The following is a 9,801-nucleotide window of genomic DNA, read 5'->3' on the forward strand; positions in this document are numbered from 1 at the left end:
CCCTTAGAATCAGTGACCCTGCCTGCACCTTGCTGAAACAGAGACCCCCCCTGAAGCGTGTTGAAAACCAGAGCCCCCTAGCGTGCGCCAGGAGTCAGAGTTCCCCAAGAATCCAGTATCAGACTCTCTGTTGCTTCGCGCGACCTAGCCTTGAGAATCAGGGTCCCTGTGTGCCCTTGCACCAGGAATTGGAGTCACTGGCTCTTAGTATGAATGCACAGGGAATCAGGATCTCAGGCGCAGGTGATAAGAAACACAGTCAAGTCACTGGTGCTTGGTGCTGCCTCCTGCCCAGAGAATTGGAGTCCCTGGGCCTGTGCTACATGGGACAAATTCCCGGTGTTCCTGCGATTACTCCCAGCCCAGGGCTCTGAAGCCTGCAGTGCACATAGGACCAGTTTCCGGTGTTTGAGTGATTGCTCCCAGCCCAGGACTTCTGAACCCCGCCCTATGCGGGATCACGGCCCTATGTGGGATCAGTTCCAAGGTGCTCGCTCACTTCCAGGCTAAAGTTCCTGGAGCACTGAGGCCCCGGCAGAGGGTGGGTCTATCAGTTAGTTACTCTGGCGCTGCCCGTGAGCCTGCGGGAAGGGGCGATGGACTCTGTTATTCACGGATCTGCTGCGGGGATTTCTGAACTTTTGGTGTCCACAGGTCTGTAGCTGTGGTCACAGGTCTCTGTCCCCAGTGGCTGCAGGGTCCTATTATGCATCTGAGATCAGACTGGGTGGTGCTGAGGCCAGGATCCTAGTCTCAAGCAGCTCTGTTTCCCAAGATGTCATGGTCCCCGTGCCTGTGCTGGCCGCCCAGGAGTGTCCGAGCAGGGAGTGGGACTCTACCCGGTTTAGCAGCCCCTTAGAAGACCTGCAGAATCTAACTGTCCCTAGCTCATACACACACACCACACACATCCACACACTCCTCTATCACTTCCTTGCACTCTCACATTCTCTCCCTCCCTGCCTTCCTGCTGGTCGCCATTTTCTCTTGAAGAATGTTTCAAAGACCCCAGCTACATATTCCCCAAATTTTCCAAGCACCATTTTCTAAGTGAACACTTGGGGGGGGGGGATTAATATCTAATAGGACCTTCTCTCCTTCTGCACCAGCTGATTATAGCCATTCTGTAATAAAATCAGAACTGATAACTATTTTGAATACTTGTCATGTCAATGTGCCTTAGAAGCCTCATTTAGCTGAAGTGTGTCCTCACTAGCACATTGATATTTCTGCCAACAGGCTTTTCAGGACAATTTAGGCTTTTTCTATTATGCTTCCCCAAATTCTTGCAACCTCTACTCAAAGCCATTTCCACATTTTAGGTATTGATTATAGCAACACCTACATGTCAGTAACAAAACCTGTACAGGGATATGGCAGTGGAGTGGCATAGTGGATGACCACTTCCAATCACCAAAATAAGTGGTACTCCAAATTATTAACCACTAGTGGCCCAATGCATGAAATTTGTGTACATTAAAAGGGGATTACTTAGAGTAAATATTTTAATATTGCTATTTGCCCTTTCTCTATAATAGAAGTGTCAGAGATTAAAGAAAATTAGTAAAATGTAAATGAAACTCTTCCTCCTGTCAGAGACTGGGCACACCACGGGACCCAGAGTCAAATCCCTGCCCACCCATGTGTATCTCAAAATTGCATGAGACCCAGACCTGGCCGGCCCCACCCCTATTGGGCTAGATCCAGACCCGGCTGGTCCCACCCTTGTCAAGCCCTACCAGGCGGGGTCACAGCCTGAGGTCCTCCGTCAAGCCCTGCCAGGCAGGGGGCATGGCCTGAGGTCACCCATCAAGCCCCGCTGGGAAGGGGGATGGCCTAAGGTCCCCTGGACTGGTGCCGGGGCAGGGGTCACAGCCTGAGGTCCCCTAGCCTGGGCTAGGGTGGGGGGCACACCTTGAGGACCCCCGTCAAGCCCCACTGGGAGGGGGACGCAGCCTCAGGTCCCTCGTCAAGCCCTACCAGGCGGGGGGGGGGAGGGGCACAGCCTCAGGTCCCCTGGCCTGGTGCCGGGTCAGGGGAGCACATCCTGAGGTTCCCTGGTCAAGCCACACCAGGGTGGTGGGGGGTGGAAGGTGGGGGAGGCACAGCCTCAGATCCCTGCTGATTGCTAGTTAAGGCTCCTTACAGGAACTTGGCCTCCGCTGTGGGTGCAGCCATCTTGTGTTACACAAACTCCCAGCCTCCACTGTGGGCGCCACCATCTTTGTGGCAGAGTGACAGTCAATTTGCTTATTCCCTCTTTATTATATTGGATATTTACAGTGACAACTTTTCATCACTCAGTATGCAAAGATGTAGTCCCATGGCTTGGCTTGATACAGTGAGCTATCCCAGGATGAAAACACCAGGTAGCTATGCTAGCTTTTTTGTAAGCTTGGGTGTTCCTTTTGCCACTAAGAATTGAGAAAGCTTTAGTGCACTCAACAGGATATATCGCTAATTCTGGGCTGCTTTTAGCTCTAAATGAGAAAAGAAAAGAGAAAAAAATTTAACTTAGTGAATCAGTATTTGGGTCTTTCATAGATAATCACCTGGGACCTTTTTGATCTCTTAACATGATGCTGCTTTGTAGAGGTCAGCTAGAATTTGTTGCACAGAGAACAATTGTTTATGCCAAATTAATCAGCCCTTCTGATAATATCATGAGTACCAAGTGTCTGATATTTATTTTATCACATTTACTCTGATAAAAAAATACAAAAAGTACATGGCATCACTTTTAAGATGTTCCAATTTCTATGTGAGCATTCTTGAAGAGATTTGTAACAGCTGCAATTTTGTCATATTGCAGGAAGTCTTTCTAGAACACACAGCAGGGATAGTTTTCAGTATTAGAATTCTAAAACAGGAAAATATCAATCTAATTTCTCTGTTTCTATTAATGCTTTTTCAAACACTATGCCTCTCTATCTCTCATACAATCACTTTACAAATGGACACACACACAGAGAAGTGCCCACAAAAGGTCTCAGAAATGCTCTATTCCTCTGGGAGGATGAAGAAATCTGTTCAGTAGGGAGACTTGGACAGCCATGTTAAAAAGCCAGGGCTCTCTGTCTTCTGATGCTGTATTGCCAGCCATGACACTTCTGTACATTAACGAGTATTGCCCACGTTTGTCCCACATGTCAGCATGTCTATTCATTTTTTTACTCTAAATAATTGGGTGCACTCTTAAAATAATTTGTTTCCAATTCTGCAGAGTTAACAATTAGAGTAAGAAATGTACACAGGTGATGATTGAGTAAAGCTCAGCTCCTGTGAATCAATTGCTCTGCTTGTTGGCTCAGTGGATATTTATTACCTTATAAGCTGTCAGTGCTGCACAGCACGTACTGAGGCCTGCATAAAGCATACACATAAGGATAAATGGATTGAGACTGAGTCAATCTTGAAAAAAGAAGAGATACTCTGGGGTTTAACAACAGGGAAATTTTCCTTACTTACTGGGATTAATAAAGTGGGGTGCCAATTGGAAATAACTATTCAGTTTTACATTCTTTACTATGTAAACCTCTCCCTCACTAATACCCTTGTATAAATTGGATGATTGCAACCCAAGTGTTATTTTCTTCTTTTGTAATTGCAAAACTAAAATGGATTAGTTCTAAAAGGCTGGTTGCACTACAGTTTTCCCTTTAATGTAAACCAGATGAGCAAAACAGCTTGAAAATGTTTGCATTTCATGGATCTTAGGGACCTTTCAAAATATGTCACCATTACATTCACCAACATATTGAATGTCAACTACACAGAAAACAAAGGTGTGTGTGTGTGCTCACGTGCATGCGCCTGTGTGTGTGTGTTGTGGACCAGCAGGGCACTAAATAAAGAGTCCTGCTTCCTGCTCTCAGGGAGATTTCAGTAAAGGTAGTTTCAAATGCCTTTGGTCACAGGAATTATATACAAGGTGGGACAAAATAGGTTTGCAGCTATTTGCATGGAAAATAACCCAATAATAAGTCAATAATAATACAAAAAAGCTGTGTTTCATGTACTCACAACTGGAAACCTACTTTTACCCCACCTTTATAATGGTCCTTTATGGTGACTAAACTCTACTAATACTCAAATACACAGGTTTTATTTCCTAGAAACTCTCAGTTTCTATCATCATATTTAGTCAGATTATGATAAATGCTATAATACAATCAAATTACCAGAAGGAAAATATTGATCAGGGAAATTTCATAAGTTTCAAAGATGAGCTCATTTGAGTTGAATCTCAAAAGATGAGTAGGACTTTAACATCTAGGAAGGTAGTAGATGGTTCCAGGCAAAAACAAAAACAAAAACAAAACACAAATCAAGACACAAAAATCCACATTATAAGCCAAGGCACAGAGTCATGACATAGTGTGTCCAGAAAACATTACTTAGCCTAGTGTAGCTGGACAGTAGGAGTCAAGGTCCCTGATATGCAAGAGATATTTAGGAAAAGAATAATCTACCTGAAATGCTTCATTCATTTATGTATCATGACCTGAAAGAGACTGTGAGTCACCTAGGTTTAGATTATTGGAATGTCTCAGAAAGCTAGTTGTTCTATATGTTTTGCAGAAACCCATGAGAAAATTAATCTCTTCAGTAGATGAAAACCAAAGAAAATGATCTATGAGCAAAGTGTGATTCACAGCCTTGATTATTACACTGGAATGGGTCAGCTTTACTAAATTATCCCTTTTCTATTGAATAATCTCTCCTCTGCCTGCTCTAGAAAGAATTTGTCAAGCAATATGGGTTGTTAGACCAGTACAATCTTATAGAAAAAGAAAAGACAGCAAGATGATGAAAAGAAAATATTCTTCAAACAAATTATTTCCATCCAAAATGTGTATTTTAATTATTTTAACATGAAGTTTATTTGGAATGTTTATGCCTCCAAAATTATTTTAAATAGTCTCTCTCTCTCCCTCCCTCCTCTCCTCCCCACCCCTTTTTTCTCCCCCACTCTCTCTCACATACACACATACCAATACACAATATTTGTATACTTCTTTTGGAGGGGGGCTAAATTTTTATATAATATAATATACAAACCTCTTAAGTGTATCACTTGATTTGTTTTGACAAATTCATGCACCATGAAATACAGACCCTTATCAAGATATAGAATATTTCTATCACCACTGAAAGCTCCATAATATAAATATATATCACAGTTTATTTACCTATTTTCTAGTTGACAATACCTGGGCTGCTTCAAATTTTAGCTGTGTTGAATAGAGCATGGTTTTTGTGGAAATATACTCTTATTTCCCTTAGGAAAATGCCAAGGAGTGGACTTTCTGTGTCCTAGAGTTGATTTATACGTTACTGATCTCCCAGTACATCCCTCAGTCCAGGTTCCAGATTATTCCAACTCATTGTAGAAATTTATATTATTGTAGAAAAAGCTTAGTGCAATTTTAATTTTATTAGAATTTGGGAAATATGCACTCTAGCCTTCTCACTTGCCTGATGACCTAAGATAAGTCCCTTCTCCTCTCTCAGTATTTTTCATTTGTAATCAGTCCTTTGGAATCAATGGTGTTTAAGGATATCCAAGTTATCCTAATGTAAGATTATACTGAGGGCTGATATGGTCTGAATGTTTGTGTCTCCCACCCCAAATTCATATGCTGAAATCCTAATCCACAATGTGATGTTATTAGGAGGCTAGGCCTTTAGGAAGCTCTGGTCATGTGGATGAAGCCCTCATGAATAGGATTAGTGTTTTATAAAATGACCTCACAGAGATCCATCATTTATGCCTCCATGTGAAGATACAAAAAGAAGGCTGGATCCTGGAAGCAGTCCCTAACCCAGGGGTGGGCAAACTTTTTGACTCGAGGGCCACAATGGGTTCTTAAACTGGACCGGAGGGCCGGAACAAAAGCATGGATGGAGTGTTTGTGTGAACTAATATAAATTCAAAGTAAACATCATTACATAAAAGGGTACGGTTTTTTTTTTTTTTTTTAGTTTTATTCATTTCAAACGGGCCGGATCCAGCCCGCAGGCTGTAGTTTGCCCATGGCTGCCGTAACCCAATGGTGCAGGTACCTTGATCTCAGTCTCCCAGCCTCCCAGTTGTTTATAAGCAGCCCAGTCTGTGGTATTTGTTATAGAAGCCAGAATTGACTGAGACTAGAACCTTTTAGGTATCTGATGGCAGAAAGATTTGAGTGAAATCCTTCCCTCAAAACACTGTACCAAGTAATTCCCAGTCCATTTACACATTAATTTGTACCTGGATCTATCTAGACCTATTTCAGTACTACTCCGTATTTGGACATCAAACTCTGAAAGTAAAACCTCTCATAAAAAATGGTAAAGAGAATGAGATATGCTATCCTTATTATCCAGGCTAAGGACCAAAAAGTAAACATTTTCCAAGAAAGATGACCTAATCTGCCACACTCAGTCATTCATTTATCACACATTTATTGAATTCTTACTAAAGTCCACATCTTATATAGGCACTGAGAATATAAGGGTGAAATAAATATGCCCCTCAATCAGCAAAATAATGTAGTTAAATGAGAAAGACAGGGTGGCTACAGATAAATTGCCCTATTGACCAGAATGCAACCTAATATTTACAAAATATTACAGAACCATATATTTTTTAAATATATTTTTATTGATTTTTACAGAGAGGAAGGGAGAGGGATAGAGAGGTAGAAACATCGATGAGAGAGAGAGAGACATCAATGAGCTGCCTCCTGCACACCCCACACTGGGGATGTGCCCGCAACCAAGGTACATGCCCTTCACCGGAATCGAACCCGGGACTCCTCAGTCCGCAGGCCAATGCTCCATCCACTGAGCCAAACTGGCCAGGGCACAGAACCATATTTTGATAAATTAGCAACTCATAGCAAATACTAAGGTTTATGCCAACAATTATGTAACTTGAATCAGTTCAGTCCCTTGGGGTTTAGGAAAAACTCATCTGCCCCTTCTAACCTGGCATTACTAGCGTGAGAACACATCAACGATTTTACATTTTCTCAGAACCAGAATTGTTCTCACAGAATAAAATAGAAATGCAGTGGGAAAATGCCCTATATCTAAAACTACCCTTTAGTGAGGTTGAAAGATTATATCATTCTGAAATTCACTATTAAACATTTAAACAGTAAATTTTTAACAGAGACATATACACAAATAAGCAAACTTGCCCATTTTATTGCATCATCATTATTCTTTACTCTATGATGCCAGAAATAGTGTTTGTGAACTTTTATTTTTGCCATGGTATTAACTTAAATTTATCTACCGAGGTTCCTTTCAATTCCTGATGACTAGATTTTACTCCTTCTCACTTCTTCTCTCCACATGAAGAAAGCTATAAGAATGGAGGTGAGAGCAATGTTACAACTGTGGGAATAGTCACAAGTCTACTCTGAGTTCTTTATATTTTTATCTTGAAATAATTATAGATTCATGGAAGATGCAGAGTACAAAGAAGTTCCTGTGCTCTCTACCTAGTTCCCCCAATGTTAAAAACTTACACACAACTATTGTACAATATCAAAACAAGGAAATTGACAACTGGTACAATCCATAGGCCATATTTAAATTCCATGAATTTTACAATGCACTTATGTGTGTTTACGTGTGTGTGTGTGTGTGTGTGTGTGTGTGTGTGTGCGGTTTCATGCAAGGTTATCACACGTATAGATACATGTAATTACCAATGCTCATGATATGAAACCTTTCATCACCACAAGATCCCTAGTACTGTTCACTATTTTGTTTTTGTTGTTTTCCATTTCTAAATTTTACTCCATAGCATAACATTCCTGACACTTTTGAAGTTAGACATAAAAGAAAACTACATCCTACAAATTACAAGGTAGATTAGGAAATAACTTTTTAACTATTGCAAATAATCTTTATAAAATTGAGTGGACATTTTAATTTGGGGCCATACTGTATGTGTACTTGTATACTTTTTGACCTAATATTCAGTAGAAAGGTATATGACTACTTGAATTTTTAAAATATGTTTTAATGATTTTTTAGAGAAATAGGAAGAGAGAAGGAGAAAAAGAAACATTGACTTTTCCCAACCTTGACAGGGGAAAAATCCTGCAACTTTGGTATGTGCCCTGACCAAGTATCAAATCCAGTGACCCTTCAGTGCACAGGATGGAGTTCAACCAACTGAGCCACACCAGACAGGACTTGAATTTTATTTTTTAAAAGATTTATTTATTTTTATTTTCTTTTAAATTACGGTTTACATTCAATATTATTTTATGTTTGTTCCAGGTGTGCAGCATAGTGGTTATATAATCTTATACTTTATAAACTGTTCCACCAGATATTTTCAGTACTCACCTAACACAATATATAGTTATTACAATATCAGTGACCATATTCTCTATGCTGTACTTTACATCGCTGTGACAATTTTGTAACTACTAATTAGTAGTTCTTAATCCTCCACCTTTCTCACTCAGTCCCCCAACCCCTCTCTCCTCTGGCAACCATCAGTCTGTTCTCTGTATCGATGAGTCTCTTTCAATTTTGTGATTTCATTTATTTTGTTCTTTAGATTCCAGATATAAGTGAGATCATATGATATTTGTCTTTCTGTGACTTACTTATTTCAGTTAGTATAATATCTTCTGGGTCCATCCATGCTGTCACAAATGGCAAGATTTCCTTCTTTTTACAGCCAAGTAATATTCCATTGTATATGTACCACTTCTTTCTTATCCACTGGTCTATCGATGGGCACTGGGTTGCTTCCATATTTTGGCTATTGTAAGTAATGCTGCAATGACTATAGGGGTGCATATATTCTTCCAAATTAATGTTTTGGCTTTCTTCAGATATATACCCTGAAGTGGAATTGCTAGGTCATAAAACAGTTCCAGTTTTAATTTTTTGAGGACTCTCTATACCATTTTCCATAGTGGCAGCAATACTCTGCATTCCCACCAGCAATGTACAAAGATTTCTTTTTCAAAGCATCCTCGCCAATACTTGTTGTTTGTTGATTTATTGATGATAGCCATTCTAATATGTGTGAGGTGATATTTCATTGTGGTTTTAATTTGTATTTGCATTTCTCTGGCAATTGGAGTTGTTGAGATCTTTTCATATGTCTATTGGCCATCTGCATGTCCTCTTTGGAGAAATGTCTACTCAGATCATCTGCACATTTTCTAATTAAATTGTTTGTTTGGCTGTTGACTTATACGAGTTCTTTATAAATTTTGGATATTAACCCCTTATCAGATGTATCATTGGAAAATATATTCTCCCATTCAGTAGGCTGTCTTCCATTTTGTTGATGGTTTCCTTTGCTGTGCAAAAACAAACAAACAAACAAACAAAAAAATAAGTTTGATGTATTCCCATTTGTTTATTTTTTCTTTTGCTTCCTTTGCTGGAGGAGGTATATCAGAAAATATAAATATATTTCTAAGAGAAATGTCTGAAATATTACTGCCTGTATTTCTTCTAGGAGTTTTATGTTTTTGAGTCTTACATTTATGTATTTAATCAATTTTGAGTTCATTCTTGAATATGGTGTAAGAAGGTGACCCAGGTTGTCGTGTTTTTTTGCATGTATCTGTTCAATTTTCCCAACACCAAGTACTGTTCATTTATAGTCACACCCAATTCCCTTTCATTCTCTCCATTCATAAAAGCTGGCACCCACTAATCTGATTTCCATATCTACAGTTTTATTTCAAAACTGTTATATACAGTAAAACCCCCTTCATGGGATATGTTCCAAGGTGTCCAGTGAATGTCTGAAAACTTGCATAGTACCTA

This window comes from Myotis davidii, unplaced genomic scaffold, assembly GCF_000327345.1.
Source record: "Myotis davidii unplaced genomic scaffold, ASM32734v1 scaffold690, whole genome shotgun sequence".
Classification (NCBI taxonomy): Eukaryota; Metazoa; Chordata; class Mammalia; order Chiroptera; family Vespertilionidae; genus Myotis; species Myotis davidii.